This window comes from Microtus pennsylvanicus, chromosome 16 (genome assembly GCF_037038515.1).
Source record: "Microtus pennsylvanicus isolate mMicPen1 chromosome 16, mMicPen1.hap1, whole genome shotgun sequence".
Classification (NCBI taxonomy): Eukaryota; Metazoa; Chordata; class Mammalia; order Rodentia; family Cricetidae; genus Microtus; species Microtus pennsylvanicus.
Window position 1 is genome coordinate 49,557,736 of NC_134594.1, and position 20,150 is coordinate 49,577,885.

Genomic DNA, 20,150 nt, shown 5'->3' on the forward strand with positions numbered 1-20,150 from the left:
AGCGCAATCCTATTCAAGAGCCCATGTCGACAATTAGGGTTTACGACCTCAATGTTGGATCAGGACATCACAATGGTGCAGCAGCTATTCATGGTTCGTTTGTTCAACGATTAAAGTCCTACGTGATCTGAGTTCAGACCGGAGTAATCCAGGTCGGTTTCTATCTATTAACTGTTTCTCCCTGTACGAATGGAAAAGAGAAATGAGGCCTACTTAACCTAAGCGCCTTAAAACTAATATATGAAATTATCTTAATTTAGTAAGTTTGTTTAACAACACCCTAGACAAGGGTTTTATTAGGGTGGCAGAGCCAGGAAATTGCGTAAAAATAAAATAATAAATTTAAAAAACTAAAATAAAAAAAAATAAAACCGTGTCCCCAGGGGTTCAAATCCTCTCCCTAATAGTGTATTTCATCAATATCCTAATACTCTTAGTACCAGTACTAGTTGATATAGCATTTCTTACCTTATTGAAAGAAAAATCCTAGATTACATACAACTACGAAAAGGCCCAAACATCGTAGGACCCTTATGAAATTCTTCAACCATTTGCAGACACTATAAAATTATTCATTACAGAACCCCTACGCCCCATAGCTACCTCTACAACCCTACTTATTATTGCCACAACATTATCTCTATCACTAGCCCTAAGCCTATGAATTCCACTCCCCGTACCACATCCCCTAGTGAACCTAAAACTGGGGATCCTATTTATTTTAGCCACATCAAGCCTTTCAGTATACTCCATCCTAGGATGAGGCTGAGCATCCAACTCCAAATACTCAATGTTCGGGGCCCTGCGAGCAGTGGCATATGAAGTGACAATAGCAATCATTCTCTTATCCGTCCGTTTAATAAATGGGTCTAATCCCAGCACTCGGGAGGCAGAGGCAGGCGGATCTCTGTGAGTTCAAGACCAGCCTGGTCTACAGAGCTAGTTCCAGGACAGGCTCCAAAGCCACAAGGAAACCCTGTCTCGAGAAACCAAAAATAAATAAATAAATAAAAATAAAAAATAAAAAAAATAAAATAAATGAGTCTACCTCAATCTATACACAAGAACCATTGTGACTCCAAATCCCAGCCTGACCGTTGTGTGTATGCTGCAGGGCAGAAGAGAGCACCAGACCCCATTACAGATGACTGTGAGCCACCATGGGGTTTCCGGGACTCGAACTCAGGACCTTTGGAAGAGCAGGCAATGCTCTTAACCTCTGAGCCATCTCTCCAGCACCTAATCTAATGATTTTATCAGCCATTATTTCAGTATTAATTGGAGCATGAAACAGACTTAACCAAACACAAACATGAAAAATCCTAGCCTACTCATCCATTGCCCATAGGCTGAATAGTCTCTATTTTACCCTACAACCCATCACTAACAACCCTAAACCTCCTAATCTACATCATTATACCTATCCCCATATTTTTTTATCTTCCACGCCCACTCATTTACGTCAATCACATCCATTTCACTTATGTGAAATAAAAGACCAATAGCCCTACCTATAATTTCATTAATTTTATCATCAACAGGAGGACTGCCACCACTCACATGGTTTCTACCTAAATGAGCTATTATCACTGAACTCATAAAAAACAACCTATCTTTAGATACATTAATAGCAATGGCCGCCCTAATCAATCTATTCTTTTATATATGACTAATTTATTCAACCTCACTAACCACCTTCCCAAGCAATAACAACTCCAAAATATACATTCACCAAAACCATACAAAAAGCAACAACATGTTATCACCAATAATCGTCATTAGCACACTAATACTTCCCCTATCTCCCTTACTTCTATAGCAGAAGTTTAGGATAGTTAGTCCAAGAGCCTTCAAAGCCCTAAGCAAACCCACAAAGTTTAACTTCTGATAAGGACTGCAAGACTACATCTTACATCTAATGAGTGCAAATCAATTGCTTTAATTAAGCTAAATCCTCTACTAGATAGAAAGGACTCAAACCTACAAACTTTTAATTAACAGCTAATTAACACCCTAATATGGCTTCAATCTACTTCTCCCGCCTATCAGAAAGGGGGCCAAAGAAGCCTCAGTAGAGTCATTGCTCTACACCTTCGAAATTTGCAATTCGATGTGATTATCACCTTAAGGCCTGGTCAAAAGAGGCTTTCTCCTCTGTGCTTAGATTTACAGTCTAATGCTTTACTCAGCCATTTTACCTATGTTCATGAACCGCTGATTATTCTCTACCAGTCGCCCTATTAGGCGATGACCAAATCTATAACGTAATTGTCACAGCCCACGCATTCGTAATAATTTCCTTCATAGTTATGCCAATGACAATCGGTGGCTTCGGCAACTGACTTGTCCCACGTTCAATCGGATCCCCAGATATAGCATGCCCACGAATAAACGATATAAGTTTCTGACTTTTACCCCCATCGTTTCTCCTTTTACTGGCATCAGCAATAGTAGAAGCCAGGGCAGGAACAGGCTGAACTGTTTTTACATTCCATTAGCACATGCTGGGGCATCAGTTGACCTAACCATTTTTTTCACTACAAATAGCACGTGTGCCCTTGTTGATTGCCTTGGCGGGCTACTTAGTCTAGGGTTAGTAGCCCGCCTGGCAGTTCAGTTATTCCAGGGTCACGGAGAGGCACTACCTGGAAGATATGGGCTAGGAGACAGGAAGAAGGCCATGCAAAGTTTGTCAGAGCCTCCGTTTATTAGAGATGGGGGACAACTTATATAGAGTAAAGAGTTGGGGGATGGGCACAGGGGTCTGGGCTCTTGCCGCGTGGTTCACGTTGGTCACGTGGTTCTCGTTGATCACGTAGCCAGGTTACCTTCAGTCAGGTCACTGTAGCCCAAGAAGTCGCAACTAGGAGATGACACACCTAGTTCTCCAGATAGTTTGGAATGTGGGATGGGTTCCGCTAACAGATAGCTCTCATTAACAGCCAATTTGGGTGTGGGGTAGGCTTTGATTCCTAACACAATGAGGGGTGTGGGGTTCTCTGCAGACTCCCCAGGGTGATGGTTCCTGTAATGATTTTAGGAGGAAATTGGCTCCTGACAGATCCCCCTTCCTTTTATAAAGACAGGCAGCTATTAAGTGAAGGGCATCAGGTCAGAGTCCAACCAAGGTGTCAGATCTAAAGGGGAAGGGACTGGGACAAGGAGAGACCCTCCTCTCGAATGGTGAAGCAATTTACCTCTCCTGGGAACAGAGGGGTGCCTTATGATTCTTAGGTCGAGTGGGGACCAGATCTTTATCCCCCTTACCCATCCTAGGATTCCCAGTATCCTGTCTTAGGTTGGGGGATTTCCTGCCACAAGTCACCCATCCTTGGAGCTCCTCAAATGAAAGGTATCTAGCGAGATTTAAAATAAACAGATCACAGGTCGACCCTGTCTTAGGCCATGTGGAGGGCACTCCTCGTGCCTGGCACCATGCCATTGTTGAGCCGGCCAGTACAGCCTCTGTATGGTGTGCTGTTCAGGTGAGGGTCCACACTAACTCCCGTCATTGGGCCCCTGTGTCTATCATTAATGAAAAGACTGTGAGTAGCTCCTCAAACAAAATATAATGATATAATTTTGGGCACCAATAACTCCATCTTCCAGACAAGAAGAAAGGGCATTTTCCAAACCCAGTATTCACCTTTTAATCTGGCCTTAGGTATCCTCCTTCCTAAATGCCTACTCCACAATAAGATTATGAGTGCTGCCTGCCAACAATTAGGGCAGTGTAAAAGGGATCTAAATCTAAATTTTTTAACATATGCATTAAACCCAAACATTTTACAGCGTGTGTCAAACTTTTCCCAACATCTATAAGCAGTTATAAGTATCATTAGATCAATTGCAGTAAGAGCACAATGATATACATTGTTGTTATCAAATACCACCAGTTCCAGTCTCTGAACAACAGTGACAGGAACCCTAATCTTCCCCCTTCTTAAGTGAAGAGAGGTTAATATTTTAATTAAAATGAGTTCTGTGTCCCAAAGATTAAAACTGTCTGATGTTTAGTCCGCATCAGAAGCAGCTCAGCATTTGTGCTTTAGGGCAGGTGGGATTCCTGAGTGAGGTGAGCTGGATTCAGCTATCTGAAGCACATCCTGGCACTTATCTCAGGCGGGTCTCCCTGGACTCTCTAGGGGCAGAATTGACACCCTGCAGAGTGGGGTAGCAGGTTCTGTTATCAGGCACTCCTCTCCTTGGGGGCAGGAAAGGCCGGACCAAGGACCTCTCCCCAGTCTCCTCTGGAACTCCTCTCTGGGCATCTGCAGCCTCGACATCAGATCCAGCTTTCATTTTCTTTCTGTGAAAAAAGCATAAACATATCCTCGACCCCAAATATATATAGGTCGGGTTTTTTCATAATGCATTGCAAGGGCTTTTCCACCTTGCCTTAGCAAAGGTCAGCTTGGTGTTATCACGCCAGATCCGTTTGCGTTAGGATCTGCTTGCAACCTTTTATGAGTTGCTTTCAAGGAGCCTTGTTACGCTCCACAATTTCTTTTTTATTAGCCATATATGCAGCTCTTCCATTGGAAAAGCCATTTGTAAAATTTAGCATAAAATCCTTTAAGGGATTTTTTTGCTATAACATTAGCAAAATACAGTTGTGTGAATTGTAGCAATGATCATCTGGGAAAAGATTATTGTTTTTGCCTTTGAATTGAGCAAACATAATTGTCCAGGAATCAGTCTTAAAATTATCAATGAATCTATTATTTAGTATAAGAAACATTGATTATAGTCAATATTTTGTCAAACAATTTTTCAGCTTTTATCCTGCCCTTTTGTATCAGACAGGCTACTGTTTTAAATTAAGAGTTTAATATCTTAACTGGCAAAACTGAGAAGGTTTAGCCATAAACAGCATTTTTTATAAAACTGTTGTAGAATAAGTTTTACATTTAATATACACATTTGTCATAGGTGAATTATAATTCATATACTGTATCTGTTGATTATTGTATACTTTACCTGTTGATTTATATTTTACCTGCTTGAATACCTGTTAGGCAGCTTGTTTAAGCTTTTTATTGGAAATTGTTTTTTGTAAGAATTTTACCTAGCGGCTCAAGGTCTTTCATAAGAATATTATAACTAGGGCTTTAACCATTGTATATCTAATTAAAAGTTTATAAGATATCCTCCTCTCAAGTTTTAAGTCTGCCTTGCAGATACGAAAATGGAAAAATGAAGCATTTTTTGACTAATAATGCTGGCCTCATTAGACACCAACATGTAGAAGAATGAAAATAGATCTACATCCATCTCCACGTACAAAACTTAAGTTTAAATGAGCCAAAGGCCTCAGCATATAAAAATTATGTTGAACCTCACAGAGAAAAATTTTTGAAGCACACTTTGCCACATCTCAAACACAGCCTCAGTGGCATAAACATTTGGAGAAACCATAAATCTCCTGAACTGAGAAACTTTTGTATAACAAGACTATATAGTGGGAAAAGATCTTTACTTATCATAAATCCATTCCAAAAATATATGAAGAACTCAGGAAATTAGTTATTAAAAATTTTAATCCCAAAAAATATTTGTTATAGACCTAAACTGAAAACTCTCAGACGAACTTAAAAATGACTGAGACACTTAAAAATGCTCAAACATAACAACCTTTAGCCCTCAGAGAAATGCAAACCAAAACTCCGAGATTTTATCTTATCCTTGTAGAAATGACCAAGATTAAAAATTATTATTAACAATTTATGCTTAAGAAAATGTGGGTAAAGAAAAAACTTTTATTGCTGGAAGTGTAAACTGGTGCTGGAAGTGCATACTGGCACAGCCACTTTTGGATCATACCTAGTATTGAAAATCCTGGATAAACCAGACTCTCCCAGCAGGAAGAGAAGAACCAAAAATCCAGGGCTAGCCGCTTCAGCGACCCTGCACCAGGAACCAGCTGAAGACAAAGCCTCGACCTCGAAAAACAGGTTTTCCAGCTGCAATTATCACAGTACTGTTTTAGGAACTAGGGGATTACAACCTTGGGAGTGGTCCCGAGGCAGGAGAGCTGTCCTCCTGCAACCACCACAGGATTTTTGGAATTTATGACCCTCCCAGACCACTGGGGTGTGGCCCCTTTCCTCAAAAAATTCTTTCTCCTGGTCACTGGGGGTTGAACTCCTCCCCCACCAACCAAGGCCACGTGTGCGACCTCAGCAAGGATGGTCTCCGGGCCCTTGCCATCCAGAGACCCAAGTGAGAGTCTCCCCAGCATTGAGGGACCCTCATTTTGTCTATTTTTTAAAATTAGGCAAATATCTACCTCAAAACTTAGCAATACCCCTTTTGGGCCTAAATACAAAGATGTTTGACCAAACCACAAGGACACGTGCTCAGCCATGCCCATAGCAGAACCATTTTATCATAGCCTAGAATCTGAAAATAACCCAGATGTACCTCTTTTACATCTAGGATAAATGAGACATCATCCTTTTTAATATTCATGAATACCACAAAATATCTTGGAGTAATTCCAAGCAAGCAGGACAGAAGTTTTGGGTCCCATCATCTCTGCCTGTGAAGGCGGAAATGTTTTTTATTTTTAACCATTATCATTTGTTAGAGTATAACTCTGGCCCTTGATAAAGTTAATTAAGAGGCCTGAGTCTCAGCAGATCACCTTGAAGCCACACCTGGCAGCAGGAAAGGACCTCAAGCTGAAACAATACAACTCCCACCCAAGAGTGGGCTGTACAAATGGAAAAACTTGTAGGATAAGAACTTTAAATCTTGAAAGATCCCCTACTTTCTTGCGGAAGCAGAAGAAACACAGCAAAAATGACAATTTCACTGAAAGCAGTTTACAGATTCAGTGTAAATGTCCATTAAAAATTATAGCAACATTCCTCACAGAACTCACAGATTTAATGTAAATGTTCATTAAAATTATAGCAAAACTTTTTACAGAACTCGAAAGAACAATATAGAACTCAAAAGAACAATCTCCAACCTTATACAAAAGAAATAAAAACTCAGGATAGCCTAAACAATTCTAAAAATCCTCTGAATATATCACAATCTTTGATTTTAAAACTTTCCTACAGAAACACAGTGCTGAAATTAATCTACCTTAGATATAAACTTATACACCTACAAACTAAAGATTTTTGACCAAGAAGCAAGATTTTTAAAATGGAAAAGAAGCATATTTACTGTCCTAAATGAAGCTGCAGCTTTTTGAGTCTAGATTCCTTTATAGCAAACCTGCCTGTCAGCTTTTGCTCCATATGGCAGGGGATTAAAGACATAGGCTCTCTAGCCCTAGCAGCCAGCCTGCTTGGCAGGCATAGCTGTGTGGATTGTACCCTAACTTCTCGCATCTCGAGGGACTCCCTTTTGAGTCCACAAGCAAACACATAAAGCAAAAATCTCTGTTTTTGACTCTTACTCCTCTCTCCCTGAGTGATTGATTAAATTCCTGTATGAATTTCTCTTCCCTTGAAAGTCCCATATCTTTTTGGACGACGGTGAGCCTGCGCCTACCTTGTCCTGCAGATCTGTCTGAGTTCTACAGCCGCAGAACCTTCTGTTTTCCCGGGACTGCGCATTGTCATCCGATAGTTGACTGTGCTCCGCATCACTGGTTCGGGCGCCACTGTTGATTGCCTTGGCGGGCTACTTAGTCTAGGGTTAGTAGCCCACCTGGCAGTTCAGTTATTCCAGGGTCACGGAGAGGCACTACCTGGAAGATATGGGCTAGGAGACAGGAAGAAGGCCATGCAAAGTTTGTCAGAGCCTCCGTTTATTAGAGATGGGGGACAACTTATATAGAGTAAAGAGTTGGGGGATGGGCACAGGGGTCTGGGCTCTTGCCGCGTGGTTCACGTTGGTCACGTGGTTCTCGTTGATCACGTAGCCAGGTTACCTTCAGTCAGGTCACTGTAGCCCAAGAAGTCGCAACTAGGAGATGACACACCTAGTTCTCCAGATAGTTTGGAATGTGGGATGGGTTCTGCTAACAGATAGCTCTCATTAACAGCCAATTTGGGTGTGGGGTAGGCTTTGATTCCTAACACAATGAGGGGTGTGGGGTTCTCTGCAGACTCCCCAGGGTGATGGTTCCTGTAATGATTTTAGGAGGAAATTGGCTCCTGACATGCCCTCAATTCTTGGGGCAATTAACTTCATTACTACACAATCATCAATATGAAACCACCAGCTATGACACAATAAGCGGTCTACACTGGTTTGATCCAGTTTGAAACAGTTTGAACAGGTCTGATCCAGTTTGATCCCGTTTTTAATGCGTCTACACTGGTTTTATCCAGTTTGAACCAGTTTGATCCTTATTCATCTGATCCGTCCTAATCACTGCTGTCCTTCTACTCCTTTCCCTCCCTATTCTAGCCGCAGGAATTACAATACTTCTTACAGACCGTAATCTAAATACCACTCTCTGCGACCCAGATGGAGGGGGCGACCCCATCCTCTATCTACCCCTGTTCTGATTCTTTGGCCACCCAGAGGTACATATTCTTATTCTCCCTGGCTTTGGCATCATCTCCCATATCGTAACCTACTACTCAGGCAAAAAAGAACCATTCGGATACATAGGAATAGTCTGAGCTATAATATCTATGGGATTCCTAGGATTTATTGTTCACAGTAGGACCTGACGTAGACACACGAGCTTACTTTACATTGGCCACAATAAGAGCCAACATTCATTAAGGTAAAATAAGAAAGGAAGGATTCGAACCCCCTAAAACTGGTTTCAAGCCAGCACCATAGCCTCTATGTCTTTCTCAATGAAATATTAGTAAATAAATTACATAACTTTGTCAAAGTTAAATTATAGACTAAACTCTATCTATCTTATATGGCTTACCCATTCCAAATTGGCTTACAAGATGCTTCCTCCTCATTGGGGCTGAAGAGATGGCTCAGAGGTTAAGAGCATTGCCTGCTCTTCCAAAGGTCCTGAGTTCAATTCCCGGCAACCCCATGGTGGCTCACAAACCATCTGTAATGAGGTCTGGTGCCCGCTTCTGGAGTGCAGACATACACACAGACAGAATACTTTATACATAATAAATAAATAAAATAAATAAATAAATATTTTTAAAAAGATGCTTCTTCACCTATTGTAGAAGAATTAATAAATTTTCATGACCAGACACTTAGAATGGTGTTTTTAGTACTAGATATAAGTAATCTCATAAAGACAACAGAACTAACTATAGAGTAGGTTCTCCACAGTATCCACTGGGGCTCTTGATGTGGAGTGGAAGTTTTATAATACCTTTATAATGGATAAAGTGAAACTTCATACAGCTCCTTTTCTCTTCTGTCCTAAATTCCCATCATCTCGGGGAGCAATATGCCTCAGTAAATGGCTGTCTTTAGACCTGTGCATTGAAACTACCAGTATGACACCCAAGAAGTAGAGACGATCTGAACCCTCTTACCCGCCATAATCCTGATTCTAATTGCCCTGCCTTCCTTACAAATCTTGTACATAATAGACGAAATTAACAACCTAGCCCTCACAGTAAAAACAATGGGCCACAAATGATATTGAAGATTGATCTTTATCAATAATCTAATTACATTACGAAGCTTAGAGCGTTCACCTTTTAAGTTAAAGTTAGAGATAGTTAGTCTCCATAGTGAATGCCACAACTGGATACATCCACATGATTTATTACGGTCCTGTCAACGACAATCACACTGTTCATTCGTATACAGCTAAAAATCTCACTTCACAATGTCCCACAAACTCCATCAAGTCAAGTCAATTAGACTTATAAAAGCAAGCAAAAAATAAATAAATAAATAAATAAATAAATAAATAAATAAATAAATAAATAAAGGGCTGGAGAGATGGCTCAGAGGTTAAGAGCATTGCCTGCTCTTCCAAAGGTCCTGAGTTCGAGTTCCGGCACCCACATGGTGGCTCACAACCATCAGTAATGGGGTCTGGTGCCCTCTTCTGGCCTGCAGGCATACATACACACAGGCAGAATATTGTGTGCATAATAAATAAATAAATAAATGTTAAAAAAAAACCCCTGAGAATCAAAATGAATGAAAATTTATTCGCCTTTTTCATTACCCCTACAATAATTGTCGTACTTATTATACTCCCATCAATACTTTATAACTTCTTCCAAACGACTGGTCTCAAACCGCTTCCACTCATTTCAACAATTACTCAAACTCATTATTAAATAATGCTAATCCACTCACCCAAAGGACGCACACGATCACTCCTACTAGTATCCTTAATTATATTTATTGGCTCAACTAACCTTCTAGGACTCTTACCACACACATTCACCCCAACAACACAATTATCAACAAATTTAGGAATAGCAATCCCAATATGAGATGGAGCCGTAATCCTCAGCTTCCGCCATAAACCGAAAGCCTCGTTAGCCCACTTCCTACCCCAGGGTACCACTATCTCCCTCATTCCTATATTAATCATTATTGAAACCACCAGCTTATTCATCTAACCCATAGCCCTAGCTAACATCACCGCAGGTCACTTATTAATTCACTTAATCAATGGTGCTACAGTAGTTCTCACAGCATTAGCCCACCAACAGCTACAATCACATTCATCATTTTAGCCCTTCTTACTTTCCTAGAGTTTGCCGTAGCCCTAATTCAAGCTTACGTATTTGCCTTACTAGTAAGCCTCTACCTACATGATAACACCTAATGACCCACCAAACTCATCCTTTCCATATAGTAAACCCAAGCCCTTCTCTGCCCTACTGCTAACCTCAGGTTTAGTTATATGATTCCACTACAGTTCAGCTATCCTTCTATCACTAGGACTCCTAGGTAATTCACTCACTATATATCAGTGATGACGTGATGTAATCCGAGGAGGCACTTATCAAGGACATCACACACCTATTGTACAAAAAGGCCTACGCTATGGAACAATCCTATTTATCATCTCCGGAAGTGTTTCTCTTTGCAGGTTTCTCCTGAGCATTCCATCACTCAAGCCTAGCCCCAACCCATGACCTCGGGGGCTGCTGGCCACCAACAGGAATTACACCCCTTAACTCTCTAGAAGTTCCACTCCTAAACACATCAGTCTTACGAGCATCAGGAGTATCTATCACATGAGCCCACCACAGCCTAATAGAAGGCAAACGAAATAACACACACCAAGCCCTATTTTATCACAATCATACTGGGAGTCTATGTCACCATTCTACAAGCCTCAGAATATTTCAAAACACCATTCTCTATGTCAGATGGAATTTACGGATCCACATTCTTCACGGCAACCGGATTCCATGGCCTCCACATCATCATTGGCTCCACCTTCCTAATTATTTGTCTCCCACGACAATTAAAATACCACTTCACATCTAAACACCACTCTGGCTTCGAAGCAGCAGCAAGATATTGACACTTCGTAGACGTAGCATGATTATTCCTATATGTATCTGATTATTGATGAGGATCATACTTTCTTAGTATAATCAGTACATCTGACTTCAATCAGTTAGTTCTAGTGCAACCTAAAAGAAAGTAATTAACATAATACTTATCTTACTAGTAAACATCACCCTAGCCATAACCCTAATTCCCGTAGCCTTCTGACTTACTCACTTTAACATCTATACTGAAAAAGCCAACCCATAGGAATGCGGATTTGACCCTATAAGCTCAGCTCGACTACCCTTCTCAATGAAATTCTTTCTAGTAGCGATCACCTTCCTACTCTTCGATCTTGAAATCACATTAACTCCTTCCATTACCCTGAGCGATACAATTCCCCAACAGAAACATACCAACAATCATCGCATTTATCCTCATCACAATCCTAGCCCTCGGCCTAGCTTATGAGTGGACACAAAAAGGCTTAGAATGAACAGAATAACTGGTAATTAGTTTCATTGACATTAATGATATCGACTCATTAGATTATGATGATATCATAATTACCAAAAATGACACCTGCCGTACTTAACATTACCCTGTCCTTTACTTTTTCTTTCCTAGGAACCCTTATATTCCAATTGCACCTACTATCTACCCTCCTCTGCCTAGAAGGTATAATATTATCCTTATTTATCACACCCTTAAACACACACTCCATAATTATATTCCCAATCCCCATCATTATCTTATCTTAGTATTTGCTGCCTGTGAGGCAGCTGTAGGGCTAGCCCTATTAGCAAAAATTTCAAACACCTATGGCTCTGATTTCGTACATAACCTAAACCTTCTACAATGCTAAAAATTATTTTCCTATCATTCATACTATTACCCCTAACCTGACTTTCAAGTGACAAAAAAGTATGGATCAATGGTGACAACCTATAGCCTTCTAATTAACCTTGTCTCTATTAACCTTTTATGACAAAACAATGAAAACAGCCTGAGCTTCTCTACCATATTCTCCGCAGACCCCTTATCTGTCCCACTTCTAGTCCTAACAACTTCCACGAATACTCCTGGCCAGCTAAAATCATATCAAAAAACTAAACATTTCCCTACTAGTGTACCTCCAAACTCTACTTATCATGACATTCTCTGCCAATGAACTCATCATATTCTATGTCCCATTTGAAGCCACCCTCATTCCAACCCTTATTATTATGACACGACGAGGGAACCAAACAGAACGACTTAACGCAGGGATTTACTTCTTATTTTACACCTTAGTAGGATCCATCACCCTAGTAATTGCCTTAATCTGCATTCAAAACTCAACAGGAACATTAAACCTTACCCTAATAACACTAAAAAACTCCTCACCAATCAACCAAACATGGTCTAATATCATCCTATGACTAGCTTGTATTATTATATAATTATAGTTAAACTACCCCTATATGGAGTCCACCTAGGACTCCCTAAAGCCCATGTCGAGGCCCCCATTGCAGGATCTATGATCCTCGCAGCAATTCTACTAAAGCTAGGGGGATATGGCATACGAATCTCTACAATTCTAGACCCAGTAACTAGATATATAGCCTGTCCTTTTATCCTATTGTCACTATGAGGAATAATTATAACCAGCTCCATCTGCCTCCGACAAATGGACCTAAAATCGCTCATCCCTTATTCTTTAGTCAGCCATATGGCCCTAGTCATGGCCGCCATCATAATCCAAACCCCATGAAGTTTTATGGGAGCTACAGCATTAATAATTGCCCATGGTTTAACATCCTCCCTATTGTTCTGTCTAGCAAACACAAACTAGGAACGCATCCATAGTCCAACAATAATCATAGCCCGAGGTCTACAAATAGGATTCCCTCTAATGGCCACATGATGAATCATAGCAAGTTTAGCTAATCTTGCCCTACCACCAACAATCAATTGAATTGGAGAACTAATAATTACAATCTCCTTATTCTCTTGATCAAATCCATCCATTATTCTACTAGGAACAAACATCCCTGTTACCTCCCTTTACTCGATCTACATAATTGTCACCACACAACGGGGTAAACTAACCAACCATATAAATAACTTACAACCTTCACACACACGAGAATCGACACTCATAGCTATCCATATTTTACCTCTCGTCCTACTTACTATTAACCCTAAGCTAATTATGGGCTCCACACTGTATTAATATAGTTTAAAAAATACCAGACTGTGAATCTGAAGATAGGATATAAATATCCTTATTTACCCAGAAAGCATGCAAGAGCTGTTAAACTCTCACTAAGCCTAAAATTTGACCTTTTCTCAATCGTTTTCTTACCTGTAGCCCTACTCGTCACATGATCAATTATAGAATTTTCTATATGATATATACACTCAGACCCAAACCTAGATCGATTATAGAATTTTCTATATGATATATACACTCAGACCCAAACCTAGATCGGTTTATCAAATACCTATTAACATTCTTAATCACTATAGTCATCTTAACTACCACTAACAACCTGTTCAGAAGTTAAATGGTCAACCTTCTTTTAAAGTATTTTATTGTCAGTTTCCCTCTTTATTTTTTTTAAAGATTAATTTATTATGTATACAACTTTCTGCCTCCGTTTATACTAACATGCCATAGGAGGGCGCCAGATCTCTTTTCAGATGGTTGTGAGCCACCATGTGTTTGCTGGGAATTGAACTCAGGACCTCTGGAAGAGCAGAACTCTAAAGCACAAGCTGTGAGAGCAACCCAGGAGAACAGAGCAAGAGAGCATGAGACACAGAGCAGACCAAGAACAGTTCCCAGAGACTCAGACAGCCACTGTAAGAATTGCATCAACAGAATAGAAAAGATGGAAGAGAGAATCTCAGGGGTTGAACATAGCTATATGAAATAAATTCATCAGCCAAAGAAAACATTAAATCTAACAAATACTTAACACAAAACATCCAGGAAATCTGGGAAAACATCAAAACTCAAAACCTAAGAATGATAGGGATAGAAGGAGAACTCCAGCTCAAAGAAAACACATTAAACAAAATGATACAAACTTAAGGAAAGATAGCCCTACAAAGATCGAAGAAGCTTACAGAACACAAGATAGACTGGATAAAAATAAAGTCCACTCACCATATAATAATTAAAACACAAAACATATAGACTAAAGACAGAATATTATGAGCAGCAAAGGGAAAAGGTCAAGTAACATATAAAGGTAGATCTATCAGAATGACACCTGACTTCTCAATGGAAACCAAGAAAGCAAGAAGGCCCTGGTCAGATATGCTGCAGACACTAAGAGACCACAGATGCAAGCACAGATATCTATACCCAGCAAACATTTCCATCACCATCGATGGAGGAAACAAGATAATCCATGACAAAACCAGATTTGCACAATATATATCACAAACCCAGCATTACAGAAAGTACTAGAAGGAAAACCCCAACCCAAGGAAGCTCACTTCACACACAAAATAATCAAGCAACAGATAACCTCACATCAGCAAAACCAAAGGAAGGGAAACACACAACCACTCTCAATGAAACAGAACAGGTATTAACAACCACTGGACATTAATAGCACTTAATATCAATGGTCCCAACTCACCTATAAAAGGACCCAGGCTAAGAAAATGGATAGGAAAACAAGAGCCAGCTTTCTGCTGTATACAAGAAACACACCTCAACCTCAAAGACAGACATTTCCTCAGAGTAAAGGATTAGGAAAAGGTTTTCCGATTAATTGCACCTAAAAAAAAAGGTGTAGCTATCCTAATATCTAACATTAGATTTCAAAATGAAATAAATAAGAAGAGATGAAGAAAGACAGTTTATACTCATAACAAGATAAATCTATCAAACTGAAGTCTCAATCCTTAACATTTATGCCCCTAATACAAGAGCACTCACATATGTAAAAGAAACATTACTAGCCGGGTGGTGGTGGCGCACGCCTTTAATCCTAGCACTCGGGAGGCAGAGGCAGGTAGATCTCTGTGAATTCGAGACCAGCCTGGTCTACAAGAGCTAGTTCCAGGACAGGCTCCAAAACCACAGAGAAACCCTGTCTCGAAAAACCAAAAAAAAAAGAAAGAAAGAAACATTACTAAAGCTTAAAACATACATCAAAATCCGCACACTGCTAGTGGAGACTTCTACATTCCACTAACCACAATGTTAGTCTACCAGACAAAAAATTCACAGAGAAATGAGGAAACTAACAGATGGCATAGATGAAAAGGAATTAACAGACATGTACAGAACATTTCACCTAAACGCAAAATTATACCTTCTTCTCAGCACCTCAGAACCTTCTCTAAGAATGACCACATACTCCATAGCAAATCAAACATCTGCAGATATGAAAAAATTGGAGTAACCCTATGTGTCTTATTGGATCACCAGGTTTAAAGTTAGAAATTAACAACAATACTACGAGAAATCATACAAATTCATGGAAATTGAAAAGTAAACTATTGAACCACCCCTGGGTCAAAAAAGAAATAAGAAAGAAATTAAAGACTTCCTAAAATTAAACAAAAATGAAGCCACAAAGTACACAAACCTATGGCACACTATGAATTCAGTGCTAAGAAGAAAGTTCATGGCACATAAAGAAAGTGGAGAAACACTTATCCAAACTCTTACGCAAACTAATAAAAAAGCAGAGATAGAAAATCCAAATTAACACAGTCAGAAATGAAAAGGGATAAATGACAACAGACATCAAGGATATCCAGAGAATCCTTAGATCATACTACAAAAGCCTGACTCCACAATATTAGAACAAAGAAAGAGAATTACAAACTACTCTCACTTATGAACAAAGATGCAAACATAATTAACAAAATGCATCAAACTGAATAAAGAACACATCAAAAAAAGCTTGAGGAAATGGGATCAAGAAAGGAAGGAAGGAAGGAAGGAAGGAAGGAAGGAGAGAAGGATCAGAGCAGTGAATATACAGGTGCCCAGACCTTACACCAATGTTGACTGCAGATAGAAAAATAAGAGGAAGAAAAAAAATAGAACGTCACCAAAAGGACAGCCTGGTCTATAAAAATGAGTTCCGGGACAGCCAGGGCTATTCCATGAAATTGGCTGAGTTCAAATCAGCAATTTCCCAACTCCAACAAGAATGTTGACAGGAAAGGCAACAGCTGTACACGTCGAGGAAGGCCAGTGGAGCTGTAGGCACACCCTTCACACCCTTTGAAACTTCTCTGTTGCAAGGTCACAGAGTTAGGATAGGAAAATAACGCCTCACTGAAGTCATTCCTAGGCTAGGGCTCCCTTCACAACCATTTGAAAGGATCACAGCACTGAATATACAGACGCACGGTAATTACACCAACGTTGACTGGAAAGACACCTAAACTAACAGAGACACACACATACACAATCCATAGCATTTGCTGCCTAGCAGATCAAATGAATTCCAGTGTCAGTAGGCACACCCTTCACACCCCTTGAAACTTCTCTGTTGCAAGGTCACAGAGTTAGGAAAGGATCTTGATCTTGAACTTTCCTTAATAGTAAGTCTGTGTGTGGATCACACTCAAGCCAAGTGCCCCTCAGAGCTCATGGAAGACAAAACAGATCTCTAGAATAAGAGAGACGGGGGGGGGGATTCACTCAAGAAAATGAAAGCAAAACCCTACACAAACCCTGGCACACAGTAAAATCAGTCCTATGAGGAAATTTGTAGCTCTGATTGCCTACTTTTTAAAAAGACTTCTAACCGGGTAATGGTGGTACACGCCTTTAATTCCAGCACTCGTTCTGGTCTCCAAGAGCTAGTTCCAGGACTGACTCAATTAGAGAGAACTAGAGAGAAACCCTGTCACAAAACAAACAAAAAAGGAATAAATACTTTATGGAAGAATAGATGGACAGATAGACAGACAGACAGACCCACACCCCATCTTCTGTCTTCTGAAGGTACCAGGCTCTTTCACAGGGGTCAGGCAGAAACGCAGGCAGTGTATGTGTGTGATATCAAGCAAGCCTATATGTGATACATAGGGTATGATAGGTTAATGTCACTATTAAATTGGGGTAGGTCTCAGGAGCACAAGAACCCAAATCTGTGCTGTACTCCCTGTCACCAGAAGAGGGCACTAGATCCCCACCATGTGGTTTCTGGACATTCCAGAAATTCCATCTCTCCAGTTCTCATTCTTTCATTGTTCCTCCTGCATGCCTGCATCTAGTGAGAGAGTGGGCACCATTCCTCCCTGCTTCTGTGTGTCTGTGTCTGTCACGTCCCGGATAGCCAGAGTGCCCGCCACATATGCCTGAGATAGATGTGGCCGGCAGCCCTGGGGCTGGGGGAAAGGGAGAGAGTGGGTTCCCTGGAGAGCCTTGGGCAGAGGCTCTGTGGATTCCCTGCAGGAGGCCTCACCGCCTCTGAGGAGCCCATGGGGGAGGGGGAAAGGGAAGGTCAACCATACAGTCCTGCCTGGCTTTTGCTTTGCTTTGCTTTGTTTTTGTTTTGGTTTGTTTCCAGGTACAGCTGTGACCAGGTCTGAACCCAGGACAGACTCCAAAGCTAGAGAAAAATCCTGTCTCAGAAAACAAAAAAAAATTAAATGAATGGATAGATAGCTAGATAGCCAGACAGAGGGATGATAAAAACACCTCCAAGATCAGGGAGACCAAGGCAGGCAGATCACTGTGAGTTTAAGGCTCCCTTGTTCTGCAGATTGAGATTCAGGACAGGCAAAGTGACACAGAGAAACCCCGTTTTCAAAAAAAAAAAAGGTGAGGGCTGGAGAGAGATGGCTCTGTGGTTAAGAGTTCTGACTGCTCTTCCAGAGGACCCAGGTTCAATTCCTTACCACCCACATGGCAGTCAACAGCTGTCGGTAACTCCAAGATCTGACACCCTCAGATAGACATACATGCAGGCAAAACACCAATGCCAGTAAAATGAAAATAAATAAATTATTAGGAAAATAAATATATAAAAAAAGGTGTTTAGTGCATGTCTTTAATCTCAGCACTAGGAGGCAGAGGAAGATCACTCTCTGTGATCTCTGTGAGTCTGAGGCCAGTCTTGTCTAAAAAGTGAGTCCCAGGGCATACAAGGGTACACAACGAAAAATTAAGTTGAACAACCACAAATAAGCAAACAAATAGAGAGATAATATCAATAAAAATATTTGAGAGTTCAAATAATTGATTTCATCCACAATAAAAGAATATAAAAATAAAAATATCAAATGCACTTGAACACATTGACACAGGAGAACGCTTGGTAAATAGAACCCCAGAAGCACAGACACTGAGAGAAACAATTAATAACTGAGACCTTCTGAAACTGAAAAGCTTCTGTAAAGCAAAGAACATGGCCAACAAGACAAAACGATGGCCTTACAGAATGGGAAAAGATCTTCACTAATGTCCAAAATACACAAAGAACTTGAGAAATTGGTCATCCAAAGAACAAATAATCCAATTTTAAAAAATGGAGTACAGACCTAAACAGAGAACTCTCAACAGAGGGATCTAAAATGGTTGAAAGACACTTAAATGTTGGGTCGAGGGGGGGGGTCATGCAAAGATGAGAACACCACCAAGTCTAATAAACCAAAAACAAACTTAAAAATAAAAACACACTGCGAGTCACAGAAGCTTATCAGCTAGCTGAGACCACAGGCAGAGTTTGGGCTTCTGACACTGTGGCAAAAGGCCGGTTTCTGAAACCCATTTTTATAGTAGGGGCATCATTGCGCGGTGGTGGCGCAAGCCTTTAATCCCAGCACTCTAGGAGGCAGAGGCAGGCGGATCTCTGTGAGTTCGACACCAGCCTGGTCTATGGAGCTAGTTCCAGGACAGGCTCCAAAGCCACAGAGAAACCCTGTTTTGAAAAACCAAAAAAAAAAAAAAATTATGTTTCTCTGGGTGTGCCTCTGTGTGTGTGTGTGTGTGTGTTGTGTGTGTGTGTGTGTGTGTGGTTATGGGGTGGCTTTTGAACTAACCAAGATGACTGGTTCCATATCTGGCAGAGAGGCAGGTGGATCTCTGGGAGTTTGAGGCCAGCCAGCCTGGTTGACAAGAGCTAGTTCCAAAGACAGGCTCCAAAGCAACAGAGAAACCCTTCCTTGAAAATAAAAACAAGAACAGAAACCAGAAATAAAATAAAACATAAATTAAAGGAGAGAGAGAGAGAGAGAGAGAGAGAGAGAGAGAGAGAGAGAGAGAAAGAGAGAGAAAAGAAATGTTGATTTGTTGATTTACAGACAAGAAATAAGAAAAAACAAAACCATAATACAAAACCATAATGTTACCAAGATGACAGTCTGGTTTATATAGTGAGTTAAAGGTATTATACAGAGAAACCCTGCACCAATAATAATAATAATAATAATAAAAGAAGAAAACAGAAAAAAAGCAAGTAAGGAAAAAGAAAGGAAGGAAGGAAAAAACAGGTGTTTTCCTTTTTTTCCTTGTTTATCTCAGGTTATTTTATTTTAATTTATTTTTTTAATTGCAACAGCAGCAGTATATTTTGGGCAGCACATTTCTTTATTCTCAGTTCTCAGCCCTCAGAAATCAGGAGAGGCAGAAACAGGCAAAACCGCTGTGAGTTTGAGGCCACCTTGTTCTGCAGTGTGAGTTTTAGGACAGGCAAAGCGACAGACACAGAGAAACCCTTTCTTAGGGGGGAAAAGTGTGTTTAGTACAGGCCTTTAATTCCGGCACTAGGAAGAAGAGGTAGAGGCAGGGGCAGCTAGATCTCTGTGAGTCT

The 20,150-nt window shown here is 40.4% G+C and overlaps 1 long non-coding RNA gene across 5 annotated transcripts in view; it reads right to left on the bottom strand.

The window, feature by feature from the left end:
* Positions 1-2,688: 2,688 nt before the first annotated feature.
* LOC142836401 (uncharacterized) overlaps positions 2,689-20,150 on the bottom strand; it is a 62,004-nt gene continuing 44,542 nt past the window's right edge. The window contains exons 4-5 of one of the 5 annotated variants that reach the window (XR_012908064.1): positions 8,855-9,045; positions 2,689-7,981 (exon numbers count right to left, since the gene is read on the bottom strand). This is a non-coding gene — a long non-coding RNA (uncharacterized LOC142836401). The remainder of the gene's footprint in view (positions 7,982-8,854; positions 9,046-20,150) is intronic. The other 4 variants (XR_012908067.1, XR_012908063.1, XR_012908062.1 and 1 more) reach the window with 4 other exon arrangements.